This window comes from Lepidochelys olivacea (assembly GCF_965140295.1).
Source record: "Lepidochelys olivacea isolate rLepOli2 genome assembly, chromosome: 2".
In the NCBI taxonomy this organism is placed as follows: domain Eukaryota; kingdom Metazoa; phylum Chordata; order Testudines; family Cheloniidae; genus Lepidochelys; species Lepidochelys olivacea.
The window spans coordinates 226,629,014-226,649,989 of NC_140412.1; the positions used below are offsets into that span (position 1 = coordinate 226,629,014).

Consider the following 20,976-nt stretch of genomic DNA (forward strand, 5'->3'; position numbering starts at 1 on the left):
TTGTCCTTCAACTATAAAATGGGGACAATGATAATTCCACTACACAAATAAAACGGTAAAGACTAATTCATTAATTTTGTGAAACATCCAAAGAGTTTCTCAAATTAAATAGGATAATGAAATATTTGTGAAGTTAGGGCCATCTCCCATGAAGTATCACAACAAGAAGAAGTTACCTTGTGTAATAATGATGGTTCTTTGAGATGTGTATCCCTATGGATGCTCCTCTGTAGGTTTGCCTGAGTCCCTGTGCTGCTGATCAGAGAACTTTGATAGCAGCCTGTCCAACCCACGCATGCGCTGCTCCCTGCCTGCCACGAGGCTAACCAGCCCACATGGGCAATCCCTCCTCAGTTCCTTCTCTACCACAGTTTCAACTACTAGAACTTCAAAGTAAAGGGGAGGTCAAGGAGAACCCATAAGGGGACACATCTCAAAGAGCCATCATTACTGCACATCATCTTCTTCCAGTGTCCCTATGGGTACTCCAGTGTAGGTGATTCCCGAGCAGATTCCTGAGGCTGGGGCTTCAGAGTTAAGTCTGTTACAGATGATAGCACTGTGGCATCAAATCTGACATCTGCAGCGGAGTCCCCGAGGATGGCATAATGTTCTGCAACGATATGTGCAGATACCCAGGTAGCTGCTCTGCAAATTTCTGATATGACAATACCCTTTGGGAAGGCGACGGAAGAAGAGACCAATCTCAGAGTGTGTGTATACTGAAGATGGAGGGATGCACCATTACACATCTAGCAGAGCTTGACACAGCTTGAGGCCTATTTGGAGAATCTTTGAGCTGAAATCGCTGTATTGTTTGATCTGCAACAAAAAGGAAGTGTCTCGGAGATTTTTCTGAAAGCTCTTGTTCTGTCCAAATAGAAGGCCAAGGCTCTCCTCATGTCTAGCGTATGGAGGATGGCTTCCCTATTATCCTGATGAGGTTTAGGATAAAAGGTTGGAAGTTGAATAAGCTGATTTATAGAAAAGCGGAATTCATGTTGGGAGCAAACTTCGGACATGGTCTAAGAGTGACTTTGCCAGGGAAGAACACAGTGAAGCAGGGGGTCCGCCATCATATCTCCCCTATCCTTCTTGCTGAGATAATGGTGATCAGGAACACTGTCTTCATTGAAAGGTGAGTTAACGAACAAGTGGCCATGGGATTCAAATGGTGGTCTAGTCAGTCTTTTTACCACCATGTTGAGATACCATTGAAAAATAGGAAGTCTGGGTTGGGGAAGGAGATTTGCTATGCCTTTGAGAAGCCTCTTCATGGTCTGATGAGAAAAAATGGAATATCTTTCTACCTGCTGGTGGAAGGTTGCAATTGCTGCTAAGTGAACCTTTAGCAAGCTGATAGACACCCAATTTCTTGAGAATCAACAGGTAGTCGAGGATTACCAGTAGTGTGGTTGCATTCAGGGTGATGACTTTGGGCTGAGATCAGATTTGACATCTCTTCCATTTTTGTAGGTCGGTACGACAAGTAGCTCCTTTTCTACTGTGTAATAACACCCCCTGTACCTCCTCAGAGCAAGATGTCTCTGTGTGCTGGAACCACAAAGCAGCCAGGTTTTGAGTGGCAGAATCCATAGGTTGGGATGGAGAGTGCATCCCTCGTTCTGCGATAGCAGGTATGGAATGATTGGAAGAGTCATCAGTGGACATAGCATCAGCTGTGACAGGTAAGGGTACCATGTCTGCCTGGGCCAGGTGGGAGCAATCAGAATGTTTTCTCTCTCTCTTTTCACTTTCTACAGGACTTTCAGAATTAGAGGAAATGAGGGGAAAGCATAAAGACGACCTTGTCCCATCGGAAGAGGAGAACTTCCCCCATGGAGTATCATCCAATCCCCACTCTAGAGAAGTACTGAGGACATTTCTTGTTCCAGTAAGTAGCAAACAGGTACTGTCAGTTCTCCACATTTCTGGAATATGTCGTGTAGGATCATCAAATCTATTTCCCAACTATGGTCAAGTGGGAATTTGTGGCTGAGGTTGTCTGCTGTTGTGTTGTGTACTCCTGGCAAATAGGCCACTGATATTAAGACATTGTGGGAAATGCACCAGTTCCATAGCTTTAGTGCTTCCAGGCACAGGAAGTGTGATCTGGTACCTCCTTGATGGTTTATGTAATACATACAGGCCACATTGTCCGTCATGACTTTTGTGTGCATGTCCTTGATCATTGGGAGGAAATAAACACACGCATTTCTGACCACTCTGAGTTCAAGCAGTTGATGTGAAGGCACGTCTTGGATAGTGACGATTTCCCCTGCACCGTGAGCCCATTGAGATGCACATCCCATCCTATGAGGGATGCATTGGTAGTCAGGAGTAACAATGGGGGAGGTCAAACAAGTCAGATTTCCTTACATACGTTACACTGGGTCTTTCCGCCAGTCCAAGGATTACTTGGAGGCATCTCCTGTGTAGTCTGACATGAGCTATGACGCATGTGCCCTTGGCTATATACCTCAGGAGTTCGAGGCAGTGTCCGGCTGAAATTTGGGGGCTAGATTGTACTGTCTCTAACAGAGTGGAGAGGCTGAGGAATCTGTGATGAAGGAGGAGCGCCTTCACCTGCATGGAGTCACGGTCGGCTCCTATGAATTCTAGTCTTTGTACGGGTGTTAATGTCGAATTTTGCACATTGATTTGTAGGCCCAGATTCTGGAACAGGTTCAGTGTAGTCTGGGTGACTCACTGGGCTTCAGCGAAAGAGTGTGCCCTGAGAAAGCAATCAAGGTAAGGATAAATCATGATGCCCTGAGAGAGTAAGTGGTCCACCACTACCAACAGAACCTTGGAGAACATCCTGGGGACTGACAAGAGGCTGAAAGGGAGTACTCTGGATTGGTAGTTGTGTTGGCCCAGCATGAATCTCAGGTAATGTCTGTGACTTGGTAGGATGGAAATGCAGATATACGCATCTTGGAGGTTGCGTGCCGAGAACCAAAATTCCTTTCTCTAATGCTGGAATAATAATCAATAGGGTGACCATCTTGAAACTTCTGCACCTTGATAGAGCTACTGAGCACTCTGAGGTCCAATATGGGTCTCCAACCTCCCTTTTTCATTGGTATTAGGAAGTAGCAAGAGTAGAAGCCTTTGCCTCTTAGGTGCCCACGCATAGGCTCTATGGCTTCTATACCGAAGAGATGGTTTACCTCCTGGCCTAACCTTGTGAGAAGCATCCTTTAAGGGGAAGGATTTTTGAGAGGAATAGGAAGGAGACATCGATGGCATATCCACCCTGGATTATCACCAACACCCATTTGTCGGGGGTTATCTGTTCCTGGGTGCTGCAGAACAGTTGACTGTCTCCGAAGGGATGGGTGGGGTTTTCCAGCATGAGATGACAAGGAGAATGTTCTACGGTACCTTGACCAACCTGTCAAAACTGCCACTTTGAGGTGGAGGACTGAGAGGAAGTTGGTTGGGATCCCAACTGCTTTTGTCTGGGGAATCTAGGCTTCTTCCTCTGCGGCTTGTAAGATCTTTGTGACAAGTACTAAGATGTGTATTGTGATGAGTGGGACTTCAGTGGTGGCTGAGGACTGTACTTTCTTTTGTAGGCAGGAGTATAAATCCTGAGGGATCAAGAGAGTTACCCTAGAATCCTTCAATGTGTGAAGGGATGCAACTGTCTTCTCAGCACATAACTTCATCCCTTCAAAAGGAAGATCTTCCACTGTAGTTTGGACTTCTTTAGCGAAGCCAGATAAGTGAAGCCACAAAGCCTGTCTCCCCACAATGGTCATGGAAATCAAGCATGCCACCATGTCAGCTGCATCTAGCACGGACTGGAGGGACATTTTAGCCACCACCTAGCACTTGTTGACTATGGCCTTGAATTAACCCTTGTGAGAATCAGGAAGTTGCTCAATAAATAAACCAAGTTTTGTGTAGTCACGTTTTACCAACAAGGCTTGATAGTTTGCTACGTGGAACTGGAGAGTAGCTAAGGAATATGCCTTCCTGCCGAACAGATCTAAATGTTTCCAGTCCCAGTCAAAAGGAACTGATTGTACACACAGTTAACTCTAGGGGCCGCCAGCACCAATGATCAAATTGGGAGGCAGGTGGGAAAAGAGAAATTCCATGTCCTTTGCTGGCACGTAATATGGCCAAATAAAAATACAAACCAAGTAACAAAGAAAAACCTTCAATGGAAGCTAAAATGAGCAATTCTAAAAAGAGTTAATGATCCTCAAATGGACACCTCTGTCTCTAGCCAGGGGTGGTTGAGAAGGAACTGAGGAGGGTCACCCATGTGTGCTAACTAGCCTCATGGCAGACAGGGAGCAGCACATGCAGGACTGACTACTACCAGAGTTCTCCGATCAGCAACTCACGGACGCAGACACACCTACAGTGGAGCACCCATAGGGATATTACTCAAAGAAGAATCACATTATTTCTTGAAATATCAAAAATATCCCTGAATATAAGATTCTGCATTTAAACTGCAGATTTCCAGGATGTATTTATCCCTGATATAATCACAGCTATCACTGACTAGTGTCTATATAGCTGCAAAAGCAGAAGGCATTAATTTGCACAGTTTCCCATCCGGACCTGAATTTTTCTTACTTCTAGAAAAGGTATTTTATTTTCCAATGTGCTTTAGCACAAAAAAGAAAATTTAGGATTAAACAGTCATCCCAATACTAAACACATCACTCTGAAATGGAGCAACTGGCCTTGCAACACAGCAGCCATGTCTGAGACCAAATAATGTATCACATTTAGTTATATGGCATTGCAGTGGTCCCTCGCTACTGGCAGACCACAAGTGACAGACTTATGAGGGGCAGCTCCAGCCCCTTGGGCGGGATGAAGCACAACTGTCTTTAGCCCCAGCCACATGGCTGGGACAGACAGCTACAAATAGTCTGTAGAGGGGCTCTGGCTCCCTCTGGGTGGGGCAGAACCACAAATAGTTAGGGCTCTGGCCTGTGTTCAGAGCTGTAACAGTCTTATATAAGCCCAGGCCCTCAAGCAGGGCAGAGCAGCAAACACATAGGGCTCAGGCAGGGGTGAGCACCCAATATAGTCTAGCGAGCTCAGGCAGGGGGTAGACTCTAACAGGCCTCCTGGCCGAAGATGGGGAGGCTACCAACCCAGAAGTGGAGTGTCAGGGAGTAGGGGGACACAGACCACAAGGGGACATAGGCATCCCAGCCCAGAGCCCTAACAGTAGCAGAGTGATCTGCCACTGGGTCAGCTGGGATTCCAGGCGCAACACCCTGACTCGCTGTCCGGCAGCAGAACTGGACTAGAGTCTAGTCCCCCTGGGCTACTTCCTACCACATTCTGGGTATAGGGTCCTGTGGTCCAAAGATCCCCTATCTCCTTGGGGTATTCAGCCACTGGTAGCTCCGGCACCTCCTCTGGGTCCTCATCTGCCTCCCCTGACAGCAAAGCGTCGGTCCACTCCGGAGCTAGGCCAGGTTCTTGCAGGGGCATCTACTCCCTAGGAGAGGCATCTCTCCTCTCCTGTGGCTCAGCAGCAACTGAGCTCCTGGGCTCTCCTTTTCTACTTCCTGTCTTGCCCTGGTACTTCCGGTGAGTGGGTGGGTTTGGCTCTGCCCACCCAGGGGTGTGTACTGTTCCCTCACACTCCAGTTCGGAGGGAGGCCACACTGCCTCACTGAAGGTATTTTTACAGCTAGATAGGAGGATAGCACCAGCAAATATCAAAACGACAACGGCACACTCTAAAAGGCAAAATAAAATAAATTAACACACTTTTGTAGAAATATTGGATTTTGACCTTTTCTGATGATGGAATGCGGTTTAGTATAGTTTTTGGAAGATTATTCAGTTTTGCTCAAAGAGATTTTGAGATTCACTCTTTTTGCGGGACAAGACACCAGCAAAACTCCTTCTGCCTGTGACCATATGTGGCTATTAGTAACTCCTGGGGGCAGCTCACACAATTCTCCAACTCCCCTGGAAGGCAGCAATAGAGGACACATTCACTGGTCCAGAAGTCTCTGTGATGGCGGCAGCAGCACCAGCCTCAGCAGATTGCTTAATGTGGAGAAGAGGGCCTAACTGTTGGGACGAAGGCATGGAGGCAAGTTGGAGTCACCTTGTGGAGCGACAGGGGAGGAACAATTACTGGAGTGTTCAACAGAAGCCGATGACAATTGTGAAGGGTAAGCAGATAGTACACTATTAGTGCTAGAATAAGAAAGTCAAAGAAACAGTTGATGGGTACAGGCGGGACTGGAAGTAGGCAGCAAGTGTGTTGATAATATATGAGGGGAAACACGGGATGGAATGAAGTTGGGTTAAAAATTTTGAGAAAGAGAAAAAATACCATTAAGGAAAAACCAAAGAGAACAAAATATAATTTCCAACAGAAAAGCATTAAGTAACTACAAGGCAGCAAATTGAGGTTATTATAAGGTCGGGGGGAAAAGGAGAACTTTGATTCTGAAAGTAATAAACAATTTTGTGCTGCTTCCTTTCTCCACTCCCTTGTCTGTATGTTGTGCATTCATACGGTAAGCTGCTCATTACAGGGATAAATCTGATTCTAGGTGCTATTTAAATAAAACGATAGTAATAGGGTGCGGAGCCTCCCATCAGCCAGTTAAATGCACAAGGAAAGACAAATTTTGGAGTCTTGTGGTGGGAATCTGATCGTATCATATAATCCTTATTGTACATATCCCTTCACAGGTGTAACAGAACAAACCTAAAGCAGCTTCTTTATCAATCTTCCTGTCATATCCCCATATCAAAAGCTTACTCCAGTAAGGATGGTTCTCCTTTTGAAGTCAAGGCTGCTGTTAAAACCCAATGTCTTTGTCATCAGGATGATTACAAATATAAGAACTGAAGTGCTGTTCAGAAGAAATTTTGAGCTGGAAGCTCTTACATTAATACTCCATTTTCACCTGAAACACTCAATCCAGCAGGTGTAGATTCTACTGAGAAAAAATTAAGTGGGCTCTACTGCATCACTGAGACAGGTGGCTCATTATCCCACCTATATGTAAGGGAGGTGGGATGGGTCCTCCATGGGAGAGAGAGGATGCAGTGTGTGAGCTGAGCAGTCCTGAAGTAGGAATACCGGGATCAGCACAAAACCTGTTTCTCAGTTTGGCTGATCTTTGCTCTTTTATTGTTTTCTTTGTTAATAAAACCAGCCTTCTAGAAAGGGGATCAGTTTTACATTCGTACATGAATTGTAGTTGTAGAATAGGTTGGGAAATGAATCTGTTCATAATCACTATGTTTCTGCTGACATGGTAGATTTGTTAGGCTCTTCTTTGTGTTTCAGCGATTACCTCCCACAGATTTTGTTTGATAATTACTTCATTAAATCTGTTATGAAACAGTCATATTTTTTGGAATTTTCTAAGCGATATTAATGTAGTGCTAAATTATATTGGATTTCAACAGCTTTTCATATACAAGTTCATAACATTAAGAGAATTTACCTGTACATGTATAACTAACTATTAACAGCACGTGTTCAGCACTTGATTCAGGGGAATGAAGGGCCCACTCACGCCAAGCAAATCAACTGCTGAAACCTTTTGATACATAGTACAATATACAGTTTGCTTTTGGGGTTGTTGGAGTTTGTTTTGGTTTTTTTTGGGGGGGGGGAGGAGTTGGATGAGCTTTCAACGTAAATTATATGCATACATTTATTCTGCTAATGTAGTCTCTGAACATTAGTGCTGTCTACTGAATCTAAGCACAGGACAGACAGCTAGGAATTATTGAATTTGTTTTCTCTCTATGCCAATTATTTGCCTTGTAATCTTGGACAAATTGTGAATCCTCATTTATAAAATTAGAATATATTTATCTCTCAGAGCGGGTGCAAGGTTTAAATAATGTTTGTAAAGCACTTTGAAAATGCACAGAACTATGCAAGTGCTAATTATTATTAAAATTATGTAGATCTCAGTATCTCAACTTCATTTCAAAGTATGTGTAGTTTCAATAGATGAAATTAAACTGCTTCAGCAATGTGCATGCCGCATATATACTAGCATTGCAAATGTGTAACAGAAAACAAAAATATAAGAGATAGCTTCTATACACCATTGCTGAGTGACCCATTAAGATCTGCGGTCTGTATTCTCCTCTGTAACCGTATGAACAGCATTTAAAAATAAAAGATTAAAAAAATGTATTTTTAAATCACTTTCCCAACCAAAAAAAGTGTTTTCTACTCAGCCTCCTGCTCCAACAGATGGCTACATGTGCAAATATGATTCAAATTCCAACACAGTTTTCCTTCCATTAATGCATTATTAATGGTTTTATATTAGTTAAATTATTAATTTCATATAAATCTTTCAGAGTTTAAAGATTTATATTATCTCCTCCAAGCCTCTATTATGATCATGAAGTGGTTAAAGGAACAGACATAAAAATACAGTAGCTCCTCCAACACCCAGATATGCTCTCATTTAAGGGTGTTAACAGGGGAGTGCTTATTTTTGCTGGGATTCTGAAAATAACCACAATGGAGGGAGATTTTAAAAGGCATAAATGGCGATTAGGTACACAATTATTTTCAATGGGATTGGAGTGCCAAACTCCCTTAGACTCCTTCGACAACCCCAGCCACTGTGCATGCATCTCCATTCCTTTACATCCACCACCATAAGGTACCTCTGGTCCAGAGTAATAAGAAGATCAAAACGTACTCAACTTGATTAGTTTAATGCCTGTTCCTGGAGCATTTGCTCTTGAAAAACTCCCACTGAACTGGGCCCTTTATTCATAAAATCCTGTATCCCTAATTTTTATGGCCAATGGCAAATTCCAACTGAAAATGTGGATAAAATCATGGCCACAGGTCAGAGCCCTCCTATGGCTTATTAGTTACCCAACATCAAAACCTAGTGTTGACGTCAAAGCATTTCCTCAGCAAATAGAATAACTGGTGATTCAGTAAGCAAATCTCCTAAACCAAGAATTATGTTCTCCTACATGCATCCTGTGCAGTAAATACCTAAAAGACTGTATATGGTCAATATTGTTCACACATTAACTGCAATGGCAATCGATGGGATAGAATGGGGCCCCCCAAAATACCAACTTGGTAAAGACTCTGCTCAACGCAGGTTCTTGAGCCAGTGAAAACTAAGATTAAAACTCAATTTGTGATTTAATAATAGAAAATAAAAAATCCTCACAGTCAGGTACAAATCTGAATTAAAAAGGGATATTTTAATTAATAAGCATTATGTGCAGCAAAAAGAGCCTGACTCGGTCTGCTAAAATCAATGTGGGTCTTTCCATTCTCTTCAGCAGACTTTGGATCAGGGCATGAGTGCCTCCGAAGAAAAATATCAAAGATTCCTATAGTCTAATGGTCTGATTTTTCTTTCTCCTTCCTCCAGAATAGTTGATGGTATGTTGCTTATTTATTTCCTCCTCCTCCCCCGCAACTTCCTTTCCTACTACTCTCTCATCCTTTTTGCCTTCCCTTTATTCTTCTTCTCTTCCACTCTCTCTCTTTTTTGATGTTTTTAGTTGCCACTGTGGAAAAGCTAAGAAGATGTAATGAATTTTATATCTTGATCTGATCATGTTTTCCAAAGCGTTAGCTCTACTGCCAAGAAAGCCATCTCTCCTTTTCTCACCACTGAGGTCAGCAGCTTCACAATTCCTCAGGAGCATAGCTCTGAAGGGAGGTCAATGCCACAACTAAAGTAGCGCTCCCTAAGCTACGTTGGAGGAGTTCCATGGAGGCCCCTTTAATATTAAACTCTGAGACCTTGGATTTGACCAGATATTCTGTGGGGACCCCATGTAGAGAGCTGAGCATCAGGGCTGTCAGCAGCTGTTGCTGAGGCAACACGCTGTGTTATTCTGCATTAACTGATGCTCTTTTAATGCTGGAGTGCTCATTCATTGCTGCAGTGAACTGCAGTAGTCCAACCTGACTATTGTGCCAGGTCTTTGTTTAATAGATGGGACCCAATCTTCCAGCTTCATAAACGGAAGAAAACATTCTTATGGTTGTCACTATCTGCATGTCCAGCAGGAATGAGGTCCCGTGGGTGTGCACTGACTTCACAAGCTGGAGGCAGACTCGCTCACAGGAAGATGAGAAAATAGCACTTGTTATATCTTTCATGTGTTTCCGTACTCCCACAGACATCACCTCCACTTTGCCAAGGTTCAGCTTTAGTCACTGCCTTTCATCCCGGTACTGATCTTGGCAAGCAGAAAGATACCTAGGAAAATGTTGCTAACTGGGTCACAGGTAAGATGATGAGAGCTGGACATCATATACACATGACTGGCAAGTGCATCTGTGGCTTCTCAACAATTTTCTCCCAAATGACTTCAAGTAGATGTCTAAGAAGACAGGGGATCCTTGAGGAAGGTTACAATTATCCCAGTAGAAGTAGGGTCATGACAAAACCTAAACCTAATTTCCCCTATACTTATTTCCCCCTCCTGTTATTCACACCTTCTTGTCAACTGTCTGAAATGAGCCATCTCATTACCACTTTGAAAGTTATTTTTTCTCCCTTGGTATCCTGCTGCTAAGTGAATGGTCTCTTTAGACTGACCTCACACTTGGTAAGGCAACTCCCATCCTTTCATGTATTTATACCTGCTCTTGCATTTTCCACTCCATGCATCTGATAAAGTGGGTTGTAGCCCACAAAAGCTTATGCCCAAATAAATTCGTTGGTCTCTAAGGTGCCCTTTGTTTGACCCTTTGACCGCACTCCTGTCCCTGTTGTTCATTAGTTGTCCCCCGTAATTATTTGGTTTTCCAGGTCCTGTGGACCCCCCCCTTAGGCTGGGGGGGGATCCTTTAGCAGTGGGCGGGCGAAGTTGGGATCCACTTTCTGGATCCCAATAAGGCCACAAGGACTCCTCATTGTTTTATCCCAGTAGAGGAGACTATGACTATTTTACTCAGAACATTCAATCAGGAAACCTTGAGTGTTCTGGTAGGAAAAGGACGATGCCTGAATTCTGAAAATAACCTTAAAAAAAAGACAGAGAGAGAAAAGGCATTGAAGTGAACTCTTAAATAACTAGGAAAAGATATGATTGAACTTTGATGAGTGTTTCTGAAATAGCTAAAAGAGACTGCATAAAGGCTAGGATGGAAAAAGGACTAAAAGAGTCATTTATTCTCAGGTTTGAACACAATTCAGAGTTCTGAGACTTTTCTACCCCAACTTAGCTCCTTTGAAACAGCATCTACCACTGCCTTTTTGGTCGGTTTTCATACCAGGACATTCATCTTCTGATCATAAAGTGGCCACAAAGTTTGAGAGTTCAGCTGCAGCTGCACAAATAACTAAAAGAAAGGTATCCATGTTTGTGTTTGAGTCTCACACATGTATATATCTATTTTTTTAAATAGGTGATTGTTCTCTACAATTTGGGATGCAAAATAATGACCTGAATGTAATATGCTTCAGATTTGGAATGAAAAAATCTTAACAGAATTTTCCAGAAGCTTCTGCATATTTCTGTTGGCCTTGCAGTAACTTTCAAAGCAAAAAGGTGTCTGAAAAAACATAATACAATTGGTTTAACTGATGTACTGCACTTAAAAAAAAAAAAAAAAAAAAAAAAGTAAAATTCCCCACAACCACATTACGCCCCCACCCATAACTAAGGATTCTGCTAGATTTTATAATGAAACCCATAGTATCAGAGATTATGCTGAGTATCATGAACTCTGCAGTTTATCTTTTTTCTTTAACATAAAAAATGTAAAAAGGAAAGGTTTCAAACTGATGGTTGCTGCAAAGGTTTCAAACTGATGACTGAGCATAGCTGTAATCGCATAAAATTACTTCTGTGAAAGGTTTAAAAACAGTATATTTGCAGTCTGATTTCCTATAAAATTATATATTTCAAAAGAAGAGTAGGAGACAGTGCTGCCTCTTAGATTGTTTCTTTGGAAATACTTATTATGGTGGATTTATTACTGTGCTAAAAATCCACTCTAAAAAAATCTAGAATTACAGCAACTTGGAAAATTTATAAACTTGTCCCAAAGGCAATAATATATATACACAGTACAAGAAAATGGGAATGAAAAGCTAGATATTTACCGCAAGGTAAAGAAAGGGAAGAGAAACCATATATTTGAAGGAATCCTTTCACAATATACAAAGGACTAAGCTGATGTTTCAAGGGGGGGAAACTATTCGGATATGAATGCGGGAAAGGTAGCATGGTACTAATCAATAAAACAGCCCTCAGGAGTCTATCAATGAAATTGACTGACTTTCTAATAGAGAACCTTCCTCTTATTGCACTAAAAAGAAAAGAAATGCTGGCTTCCAGCATTCTTCTAATACAATATAGACCTCACCTAAAGGAATTTTAGTTCAGAAAGCAAAATACGTTTGACTTTAGAATTTAAATCAGGTGCTAAATCTTTCCCAAATCCAGTAATAGACTTTGGGGGCAGTTCCTAAGCATCACAGACTTTAGTACATACCTATATTTTCATTAGATAAATCTAATGCTCTCATTTTCCTTTCCAGAAGTCTTGTGAGAGATTGATCAATCTGGATGAAATACCAACCATTACGCTGTGAGCTGCACTCAATGGAATTTTTAGGAGAACAATTGTTAATCAAACCAAGTTCATAAAATAGGCATGGCATAGCCTGGAACCCAACCTCAATCTCTTCTTGTCTTGCAAGAACTTTGCTGAGTGGAGAGGGGGTCTGACAAATGGTCTGAGAAGTATTCAAGGACTTTTTCTTTTATTTTGGACTACCAGGTGCTTTAGGGTAAAGTCTGAGGCATTCCAGAAAGTCTACATTTTTAGATAGGGATTGTTACCATCTTATATTCTGCAAAGCTCAGTGACTTAAGACAATGTTGTCACAGGGACTGCTTGACAAATTGCGACTGATCACACCTGTTGACTAAAGGCAAAACATGCTGCAAGCTTCACCATGCAGGAGACTTGCTGACTGAGCAAGGATTTTCCTGTAATAGTGGATTGCACTAAAGCTTTGTGACTCTTTCTAGCAGTGTCTGAGCCAAATAAGGTTGTGAGTGTTATGAATTTTTGTTCTGCAGAGTAATCAAAAGCTTTTTTAGAGTACTATCAATTCTCTTATGTATAGGGGTCTCAGGGAAACAAGAATTGTTCTAATGGCAGAGAACACTTACTTGCATGGGAAGCAACTTGCAGGTCCACCTTCAAAGAAGCTTCATGCAGATTTTGCTTTTATCTGGGGAGTCCTCAGCTTAGAGACATTGTTAGAAAAAACACTTTTAGAATCCCGAGTTTATCAGGGTGTACGCAGCAAGGTGAATTGGGAATATGCTTGTCTGAGTATTTTCCTTGTTGACTTTCAGGCCTTCTGAATGCTTCCTGGGGTGTTCTAGGAGATTTTAGATCATCTAAGATCTAACTTTTTCAAGTTCTTTCTATCTGAATTTTGAGGAATCAAGGAAGAATCTGAAAAAATCCCTACTTTTTCCACAAATAATGGTATTATGGAAACAGTTCTCTTTACCATCCTTACCTCAGCTAATTAGAAGATTAACATTATCCTCTGATCATCTAGATCAGTGGTTTTCAAACTGCGAGTCGCAACACAGTACTGGGTTACAGAATGTAAGGCACTGGGACGCGGCGGCTCTGATCAGCAGTGCTGATGGGACTTTCAATGGCCCGGTCAGCAGTGCTGCCAACTTAAGGCAGGCTAGGTCCTACCCTTTCTGACACCGCACTGCACCCTGGAAGCAGCCAGCAGCAGATCTGCCTCCTGAGGGGAGGGGGCAAGAGCTGCATGGAGCCACTTCCGCCTAGGGGACAGACCTGCTGCTGACTGCTTCTGGGGCGCAGCGCAGTCCACAGTGCCAAGACAGGCAGGAAACCTGCCTTAGCACCCCCGCTGTGCTGCTGACTGGGAGCCACCTGAGGTAAGCCCAGGCCCCCACCCAAACCTGGAGCCCCCTCTCACCCCAAACCCCTCATCCCTACTCCGTTGGGTCGCGGGCATCAACAATTTTCTTCAACTGGGTGGCCAGAAAAAAACTTTGAAAACCACTGATCTAGATGGTCTTGACTTTTCCAAGAGGCTTACAAGTGATTATTTGAGGTGATGGGAAGTGGCCTGGAGAGGGAATGCCTTGGCATGACGAAGTGACTCATGTCAGGAAGCCCCTTAGTTTAATCTACTTGGGGAAGGACCTCATCTTTTCACTTGTTTAGAAGGTGCCTAACACCCTTTGGGCCATATAGCAATAAACTAAAATTAATAATTACAAGGCCAGAGTGACGAGGGAGCCCGAAGAGGTACCCTCTAATAGATATAGACTTATCTCACACGGTTACAAATGGGTTGTAACTATGTAATGGAGCCACACACTGAAGAACAGCTAGATAATCTTTATGAAGCATTCAGCAGTGTCTCTCCCTTAAACCATGCTTGTCAGATATATTCACGTTTCCCAAGTTATGTTTTTAACTTTTCTGCAGATTTCTCCTGTGTCTGTGTTAATCTGGAATCTGTGTTAACTAACCAACAGTTTAAGAAAACCACCACCAAAATTTTCATATAAAAAAGGTCTAAAATGCCCTTGGCTTAATTTTTAATCTCAAGAGTAAGAGCTTGAGAGTCCAAGAAGAGGAAAATGTACAGATAGGTAACCTGCATTGAACGGAATTGCTGGTTTTATTTTCATATATGAAAAGATAAAGAAAAATCTTTTTTTTTTTAAGGAAATCTGAAAACCACCGAGTCTGCAATGCTGTTGTAGCCATGTCAGCCCCAGGATATTAGAGAGACAAGGTGGGTGAGGTAAGCTCAAAAACCTGTATTCTCTCTCAAACAGAAGTTGATCCAATAAAAGGTATTACCTCACCCACCCTGTGTCTCTAAACATTGAGTCTCACAGAAAAGTTTAGGAGATGTAAAAACAGCGCCGTTATTCAGCGAATTGTTACACCACCTTTACCCTTCTTTACCATTTGCTCAAAGAAAAAAAAATCCAAACCCTTCTTTAAAGTTTCTTCAGTTCGTTGAAGGAGTGAAACACAAATAGTCAGAATATTTGATCTATTACAAGGTAAAGGAAACCTGTGGTGCATTTCTTATGCTGAGAATGGTAAATAGCAGTTTAAGCCAGGGAAAATAGATCAGTCAAAATCAGCTTGTAGCTGAAGTAATTCTTTAAACAGACATGCCTGAGATTATCCTAGCTGACCAAAGAGAAGACGCTTTCTGATACCTGTAAGAATGTAAATTGGGGTTTGAATACAGTGTGTAACAGGTAGTTTATATCACTCATATTTAATTCACATGTAATAATATAGTACACTGAGGAGAGAATCTTAAAGAATATATATTTTTAAGAAAAAGACACACCTAGAAAATAGCTCTGAACAATTAAGATTTTATATAATATCCTAGATATATGTCTAACTTGCCCCCCCACTAAGAATAACACCCACAATAATCTGCTACAAACCTAAAGAGTGAGTAGATATTAACACTATGCTTCACCATCAAATTACTACTGTACTAGTTTTGCCACCCTCTACTGTATTTCTACAACTAATTTTTACCTGCATTACTTTATACAACATGTGAACGTCAGACATGCATTTCTGCTAAGATGAAATTCTGTTTTTGACATTATCTAGGTGTAAAAAATATATTTACTGACTAAAATATACTATAGAACAGAAAAATGTTTTAGTTTCATTAAATTTTAGTTTAAAGTAAGTCTCTGGCTTGATGCAGAACTCAAAATATTACCTGTCAATTAATATCACCAACAATATTTCAAATTGCTATGCCATGTTATGGTTATGTTCTTATCCTTATTGCTTGTACTGCTCATAACCGAGTAAGTGGTTTTGGGGGGTTTTTATGAGCATGCTGCTGCCCCAAGCTTTCATACATGCTGAAATATTCTACAGTGATCTAAAATGCTGCCAACACACTTCTACTCCAGCTATTCAAGAACGACCACCGACAATGACTACATTACTTTATAAACATGAAAACAAAACAACCAAATGGCTAACCAATCAAGAAGATACATTCCATATGACAGGTCAGCGTATTTCAAGATGGTTCATGGTATATTTTCCCATATTAAGCAAATCTCTAATTTACTAAAGACATATATTCCAGTCAGATCTATCAGGATACAGAGACTTGTTTGCAGAAATGAAAAAGTGGCTGGTCACGTCCTTCACTCACTTGTCCCAGAGGGCAGTCAGCCAAGCATACACCAGCAAAATTGTCTATATTGTCCTCTTTATACTATAATAAATAAGGCTGTTTAGGAGATCAATAGAGCAGTAGCAAAAAAAAGCAAACCTTTTCCCTACCTTTTTACTGATATTCAGAAACCAAAAGCGATATTTAGGGAGTCTCACAAGGCTGTACGCTAAAAAGCCTCATGTGGCATTCCGTGCTAACCACCACATTCATCTGTCTAGGCTTTCAGTGTTCAAAAAAACCCACCACTGACATGCACAGAATGAATCCTGCTCAAGTTGGAAGCATGTGATAACTCGGGCTCTGGTTTAACAGGAGATCCCAGCACTCAATCTTGTATTTTAAACAAACACCATCTTACCGTTTTGCTGCTGTTAGATTCAGGTCAGATTCACCTGCAACTCTTAAACATATCTCTAGCAACGTTAGTGTTTGCAGTCAGTCTCGGCTCATTCAGCAACTGAATTCACATCTTTCTGCATTAACAAGCTGAAATGGTACGGCTGTACTACAGCTAAGAAAGGGGGAAATCTAAAGCAGAAAACAAAGCAATCCCTAAAGGCAGGATAATCCCAGTAGAGCGTAATATAAAAAGTTACAGGTGAACACAGAGAGCAGAATTATTGCTGATGCAATTTAGACAGAGAATTATGTTCATTCTGAAAAGGTATTTTAAAAAATAGGATGGACTTGCCTGTGGAGTTCCCAGAAAGGCAGACTACCCAGGCTCTGCAGCAGCATTGCAGCCAAAGTAACCGTGCATATGCTATCTAGGCAATTTACAGCAGTGTCTTTTTGAAAAGATATTGATTTACAATGCAGTGCTGGTTCAATGGAACATAGAACTGGAGCCAAAATAGCTAATGATGATTTTATAGAAATACAGAAAAAACATTTAATCAAAAGAGTGCAACTCGTCGTGCCCAATTCAATTATTTCCCTAGTACAGAAGGAAATCAGTAGTGTCCTAGTGACAAATGATATTAAAACAATAATGAAGGGCATCTGGAAATGAATGCTAAGGATACTATGGCTCAATTTAATGCATTTATATATAGCTGATATGCCTTGCGTATGCCGACCTCCTTTCCCATGGACCATGGAAAAATATCAAATTAAGCATCTCCGAAGTATGTAACTACCCAAATATGAACAAGTAATTACAGCTTTATAATTATCAACCTTAGCATATAATAAAGAATATATAAAAATACTTTCATCAAAGAATAACTAAGCAGCAGAACATCTATGCTGAACTCACTGCTGAGCCTTACTGAGCCTGGGCGTGGTACATTGGAAAAGAGGTCTGCATGGGCAAGGCACATCGACTATGGTATCTCAAAAAGGACACCAATTTCTCTGTATCCACTGCTCTCATAGCAACCCCTACTGGTCACTGGGTCTGTGTTTGGTACTGACTTCAAGGAAATCTCCCCTGCCAGAGATTAGGAACTGCATCCTGGATTGACTGACAGAGGAAAGGGATTAGCAATAGGTGAAAGCTAAAACAGAGGAAGAGGCTAAAATGCAGCTCACCCTACATGGCTTAATGCTCTTACAAAATAACTTCTCTGCTTCACTCTGAGTATGGGAAAATCTTAACACAGAACAACAAAATATGCAGGACAACTAATGATCTGAATGCAGCCCCAATTTACAGTTCATGCAGTCCCACTGAATTCAGCAAAGCACTTAGCACACAGTCTCAAGTCTATTCCCATTCTGAAGAAAAGTCTTAAGAACATGTTTGAACTCCATACCTATGCCCACATCCCACTGAAGCCAATGAGACTTAAGCATATGTTTAAGTGCTTACTAAATAAAGACCTAGATGTGTTAATGAACTAAATAATCTTGTCTGGCACAAGCAGCTGCAATGACTGTCAGAAAGCTTGAATGATGTCATGCCATCTCCATAAGATGCTCAAAGCATGAAGTAAGATCTTCAAGAGTTTTTCTTTCCATCATCTACTTCCTAACCCCAGTTACCAATTCCATGTTACAGATCACCTTCGAGTTTGTTAGTTTAGTCTTCTTCACAGCAGATCATCTTTCAGGACCATTTTATGTGAAGAAAGAAAAGCTTCAGCTCCTGGCAGAAGACACAGAAAATGTTTCTCCTAAACAACCAGACTAGACATGAAGGAAATGAGAGACCAGCAACTAAAGTAGTTACGTTATGAGAGAAGAAGGTAAAAAAAAGCTAGGTCAGTATTGCAGTTGGAAATCAGACGTCTATGGAAGAAAAAATATCTACATGTGCCCTGCAAGTCTATTTAAGATTGAAGGTTTTGATGTAGTAGACTATGAATAATTTGCCTCACAGGATACTAGACTGAGGAAGTGGCCAGAGATAAGAAGGTGGGGGAAGCACTGATAGTGGACACCTACCACGCTATCAGTGCACGTCTTCAGTTATATCTGGTAAAAGACTTGGCAAAAACACCAATGAAAAACCTCTATTGAAGATCTGAGGCCTCAGTGCCCCAAAAGCATGGGCAAGCGGAAGAAGATCAGGACAGCTCAGAACACCACCTCTACATTCTGAGAATCCATACTTAGAAAACAGACAGTTAAAGAGGGCCAGCACTGGTCAAACAGGCATTTCTACACCTGACATTCTGAGCATGAAAAAAGCTCCTGCTGAAAAGCTGGTCAACCCAACTGTCTGAAAAACAGCTTCAGAAACCCCCTGTGTGACACCACCCATTTTTACTGTTCCAGATACCAGAAAAGAGAGGGATGCCACACAAAAAAACGGGATGTAGGAAGAAAGAGATGAGGAGCAATGAGAAGGAGATTGCAAAAATTCTGGTCTGGTGAAGGGAAAGAGATGGAGGAGGCCAAGAGCAAACAGATTAGGAGTAAGATTAGGGAGAAAATGGTTGGTCTGAGGAAGTAAGAAGGTGCAATGAAAAGAGAGCATGGTAGTAGGAAAAAAAGAGCACACTATTGGGACTAGCATAGAAGAAATGAACCAGAGAGTGCAAAAAGAACTCAAGAATTAAAGAAACACAAAAAGAAAGATGAGAGATTGAAAATGAAATTTGAGCGAAATGGAACAAGCAAGAGAGGACTGTATTTTGAAAACCACTGATTTTTGTTGTTTTTATTCATATTTCTACATGTATTGTATTTCTCTGGCACAAATGGAAAGGAAAAGGCAGGGAAGAGAATTGAAAAGCAAATTTTGTTGAAATGGTGCCATTATATTGTCTGCCAGTGGCAGACCCAGCACTTATTTCAGGCAGCTGTATGACTTCAGTGTAAACAACTGTTATAAATTAATAAATAAATAATAAATGATTAAACAAACAGTAATAAGTCACCAGGACCAGACAGTTTTCACCCAAGAGTTCTGAAGGAACTCAAATATGGAATTGCAGAACTATCATCTGTGGTATGCATCTTATCATTCAAATCAGCTTCTGTACCAAGTGACTGGACATAGCTTATGTTATACCAATTTTTTTAAAAGGCTCCAGAGGCAATCCTGGCAATTACAGGCTGGTAAACCTATCTTCAGTACCAGGCAAATTGGTTGAAACTATAGTAAAGAACAAAATAATCAGACACATAGATGAACACAATTTGTTGGGGAAGAGTCCACATGGATTTTTTAAAAGGGAAATCATGCCTCACCAATCTCTTAGAATTATTTGAGGGGGACAACAAATACATGGACAAGGGTGGTCCAGTAGATAATAGTGTATTTGGAGTTTCAGAAAGCTTTTGACAAAGTCTCTCACCAAAGGGTCTTAAGCAAAGTAAGCAGTCATGGGACAAAAGGAAAGATCCTCTAATGGATCAGTAACTGGTTAAAAGACAGGAAGCAAAGGGTAGGAATGAATGGTCCGTTTTCAGAATGGAGAGATGTAAATAGCGGTGTCCCCCAGGCGTCTGTACTGTACATTGCTGGTCAACATTTAATAAATGATCTGGAAAAAGGGGTAAACAGTGATGTGGCAAAATTTGCAGACAAGATAAATTTACTCAAGATAGTTAAGTCCAAAGCAGACTGCAAAGAATTACAAAGGGATCTCTCCAAACTGCGTGACTGGGCAACATGGCAACAGAATGCCAGATAAAATTCAATACTGATAAATGCAAAGTAATTTAGTTTTCACTCAAGACAGATCTTGGCGTCATTGTGGATAGTTCTCTGAAAACATCTGCTCAATATGCAGCGGCAGTCACAAAAAAAAAAAAAGCTAACGGAATGTTAGGAACCATTAGAAAAGGGATCGATAAGAGGACACAAAATATAATGCCACTATGGGAATCCATGGGACGCCCACACCTGGATTACTGCATGCAGTGCTGGTCACCCCATCTCAAAAATGCTGTTAGAATTGGAAAGGATACAGAGAATGGCAATAAAAATTATTAGAGGGATGGAACTGCTTCCATATAAGGAGAAATTTTAAAAAACTGGGCCTTTTCAGCTTGGAAAAGAGACGACGGGGGGGGGGAATACGATACAGGTCTATAAAATTGTGAACGGTGTAGAGAAAGTGAATAAGGAAGTATTATTTACACAAGAACTAGAGGTCACCCAATGAAATTAAAAGGCAGCAGATTTAAAACAAACATAAGGAAGTACTTCTTCGCACAACACACAGTCAACCTGTGGAACTCACTGCCAGGGGAAGTTGTGAAAGCCAAAAATATAACTGGGTTCAAAAAAGAACAAGATGAATTCATGGAGGCTATTAGCCAAGATGGTCAGAGAGGCAACCCCATG

General features: G+C 41.3%; 1 protein-coding gene across 3 annotated transcripts in view; it reads right to left on the reverse strand.

Moving 5' to 3' along the window:
• CDK14 (cyclin dependent kinase 14) overlaps window positions 1-20,976 on the reverse strand; it is a 505,344-nt gene that overhangs the window by 375,836 nt on the left and 108,532 nt on the right. The window contains exon 1 of one of the 3 annotated variants that reach the window (XM_084618493.1): window positions 16,594-16,689. The exons of 1 other annotated variant lie outside the window; for it this stretch is intronic. The gene's annotated coding sequence lies outside the window, so the exon portion shown is untranslated. Of the gene's footprint in view, window positions 1-16,342; window positions 16,411-16,593; window positions 16,690-20,976 lie in introns of those variants that run through there. One more of the 3 variants, XM_084618494.1, reaches the window with a different exon arrangement.